Raw genomic sequence first — 4002 nt, 5'->3', positions numbered from 1 at the left:
ATCGCCAGAACTATATACATGAGCAAAAGTAATGAAAAAACAACTTTTGCATTAGGTCACACATGAACCCCTACTGCATCACAGCCAGCTACTTGATTTCGTTTTTGGTGAGGGCAATAGACGGCATTCTCAGAAATAGATACGGGGTGTCATATGTTATCCGGCTTATGAGGCGGGCTTGGCTTATTTGGATGGTTTCTTGCTCTTTAAGTCCTCTTGTTTGGGTGGTTATGCGCCTATTGAGATGAGTGATATTGTTAGGGTGTTCTGAAGCTTCGGAAGTGCAGCTGTGCCAGCAGAACTCAATTTTTTAACATTATCGCCACTTAGCGTGTCTAGAGTTTGTCAAGCGAGCGCCTGCTACCGACAAACACGCGCGCTCAGTTGAAACTCGTACTCTGGCCTCCTAATAGCTGTCTGCCTGGGGCGGCTGTTTTGAAATTGCTGTTTGTTCCAGATGCCAGACCGAAAACTGAAGGAATTACCCTCGTAAATAGTACATATGGAGTTATCCACCATGTTATATATACAGGGTGTTTCAGCAAACACTTTCAAAAATCTTTAAACGTTGCCTGTGGCAGATATCACAATTCAAGTTCATGAGCTGGTCTACTCGAAGCGGTGGACAATACTTGCTCAAAAATTGAGATGCAAAATCGGCACATTAATAAAAATTTTATTAAGTTGTTACCTAATTACATTATGGCGCCTATTGCAATTTACAAGTTCTAGCCGCGGAGTTCACGAGGCGGATCCACTTGGAACGAATTTTCAAGATGACACCAGTTTCGAGATATAAATTTCTGAACTTTGCGGAGAAATGCATTGGCATTCCGGTTAATGTGTTAACAAAACGTCGTTTCATGTACTGCAGCGCACCTTGAGAGCGATCGGCGTTGGGGGCCGAGTCCGTCGAAGGCTCATAGGTTTGCGCGTGCTGTGTGTTCTCGGTGCTCAGTTTTCGTTGGAGCGATAGCACCACGAAGGTCACTTCGTTTGCTGCTGCTGCCACGTTTCCTGACTCCAGCGTTTTGTTAGCGGGTGTCCGCGGTCATCGAGTGTGGTGTGTTCATGTTTGCCGTGAGCGCTATGACACCATGCTTGCTAATTTACTTATCAAGCTGATGTTTACAAGTTGATACCGTCGATTAAAGTAATATCCCTACTTCATATGGCTGTCTGCTAATTTGCTATCGCAATCGATGTTTCGCCTTTCAGGCGAAACTGCGATTTTTTGTTAATCGACTTACGCTTACTATTGGCGGAGGCACTGCAGTTCGCACATGTGATACCCTTACATATATGCCTTTTTTCGACTAAAGCGCTCGCCTTCGTAGCGGCGGGCATCGCAAGCTTACTGATCTTACGAACAGTTCTAGCTTTGTCAATACATTTTTTCACAAGATTTTTATTTCGACGAAATTTGTTCATAAGTTCGCTTAGCGAATTCCGCCCCAGGGCCTGTATTCACAAAGAAGTACTTACGCTGAAATTGTTTGCAAGAGTAGATTCCAACCAGTTGCGTAGACGTACATATAGTTATCAAAGGAGGCCGACCAACGAGAAACAGCACTACCAACAAAAAATATTTGTGATTCAGCTCCAGTTTCGGCAATCGGGAGGTGGATGCGTCGTATACGTCATGATAAAACGACTCGCTCCGCTCCTGCGATCACTGATGCTGCCATACGTGAGCACAGCCACAAGAAACACGCGCCCCACTTCTTAACAAGCGAAGCTTGCACTGCCCTCAATCGTGCCGGTGTCGGCGTTGTCGTACGAGAAAACTGAAGCCGCGCGATAATGAAAATTGCATGTCGGGCTGCGGATTCAAACCAGCGACCTCCGGGTTGCGAGACCACCACGCTGACCGATTCAGCCACTGTCGGTTGATCGTACGCGCCTTTTAAAGGGGGTTTTTATGTGCGTGAAGAAGCGCAAGGTGTCCCCTCCCTCCGCAGGAGGGAAAAGGTGTGATCGCGTGTTCGCTCACCTCGGCGCCCGCCGTTCCCCGCCAGTTGAGGCCCCGCAATCACATGGGGAGGCCGCGTTTGGTTCGTTCTACCGAAGGGCAGGCTGCGTTGAAGGAACGGCAGCGGGCCGCGCGTCGTGCGTTCGGCCGAAGAACAGGCGACGTTTCATAAACACCGCCAGGAACTCGCTCGAGAAAGGGCTCGTCGTCGGCGGGCCGACCTTGCCGTGCGGGAGCGCGAAGCCGAGGCGTTACGACAACGAAGAGCCGCGGATCCCGAACTTCGCTTGCACCCCTCTTCATAGTAGTGGCAGGACGGTCATTTTTTGTACACTTTTTTTATGATCTTAATTTTCAATTTTCAGAAATTATTTAGGAGAACGGTGAATTGGGCCAGTTGGTATTGATTCGTAATTACTAGAGCGCAAACAACGAAGACGAATGTGAGACATGAAGCGACAAAATCACGCGCTGAATGTAAACTACTGATGTTAAAACAATTAAAATTTACTGTGAATGTTTCTAGAGCTTCATACTTACTGTAACGCCTTTAAAAAGTGTGAGAAACGTGCTGTGGAGTTTCTAGGACTTTCAAAAACATGTGCCAGTGCTCGTTTGATATTCTGTACTCCTTGGAAAACCAGTTAGTAAAGCACTGATCCATATTTCCCGCCGCCATATTCCCAGCCCAGCTTTCCTTTAAGTTCAAAAACCTTTCAGGTCGGGCAGCTGCAGGTAATAGAAAACATTCAAGCACATATAACCCTGAGTGAGACACGTTATATTTATTTATTAGTATTTATTAGTAATACCTACATCGCCCGAAGGCATTGTTGTAGGGAGTCCAACAAAAGAAAAAGAGAAAAAAAATGCAGGCACAAACATCGGCAACCAGGGTCAACCGCACTGAAAACAATCTGTATGCAAAAATCTTTGAAAAAGAGGACAAGCGCCAAAAGAAAAGAGACGAACAACAACGTAATAGAATAAAATAAGAACAAAGTGCAGTCAAAATGAACTTGTGGCTTAAAATGCAGTAATGAAGCGAGGCATCAAAAATATCTTCGCATGGAGCTCATTTCAAGCACTAATAGTATGAGGAAAGAATAAGAACTTAAAAACATAAAGGCGACATTTGTACTCCCTAATTTTTTTTTATGGTTACGCCTTGTTCATACATAAAATGTTTGCTTATATAGCTATTTTATCTATTCCTGTTTGCTTATTATAAATGATGAAGAGAAACTTAAGCCTTGCAATCTTCGACGAGTCTGCAGTTGTTTCCAACTCAACTGTAATTTAATCCGCGGGCTTCGAATGGTGAAGCTATAATTGCTGGTCACAAACCTCACAGCTTGTTTCTGTACCCTTTCTAATTTATCTTTCAATGCGACTGTAAAGTGGTCCCTTGCAACACACGCATACTCTAACATCGGCCTAATGTTCCTTAAGTACAAGCTTTCCTTGAACTTTTCGGTGCATGTTTAAAATTTCTTCAGAAGTGCAGCAACTTAGAAGCCTTGGCAGCAATTTTTATCAATGTGACATGTCCATACTAATGTGGAAGTGAATGTAATATCGAGGTAATTTGACATGATCAGTCACTTTAAGGGATGAAATTCAAGGACATAAGAACTGTTTATGAGATATTTCTTTTATTGGTAAATCTAATGTCAAAATATTTTGCTACAATTAGGTTCATGTGCCAGACGTCGCACCAAGACGAAACTTTTTGAAGGTCGGACTGTAATGCAGCAATGTCATTAACGCATTTCAGCTACTAATACAATACGCAGTCACCGGCAAAGAGTGTTACTGTAGATTTCGGACCATTTGGAAAATAATTCATGAAAATCGAGAATAGTAGACAACCCAGAAGTGAGCCCTGGGATACACCAGTTAGTACAGCTGCGGATCATGAGGTCGTACCATTTGTAACCACACACTGTTGGCGGTCGGTCAGATAGCCTTTCAACCATGCCAACAATGATTATGAAATTCCCAGAAGGGATAACTTGCAAAGAAGGAGG

The sequence above is a fragment of the Dermacentor andersoni genome, chromosome 1, assembly GCF_023375885.2.
Source record: "Dermacentor andersoni chromosome 1, qqDerAnde1_hic_scaffold, whole genome shotgun sequence".
NCBI classification, from domain to species: Eukaryota; Metazoa; Arthropoda; class Arachnida; order Ixodida; family Ixodidae; genus Dermacentor; species Dermacentor andersoni.
This window is presented reverse-complemented; position numbering follows the sequence as displayed.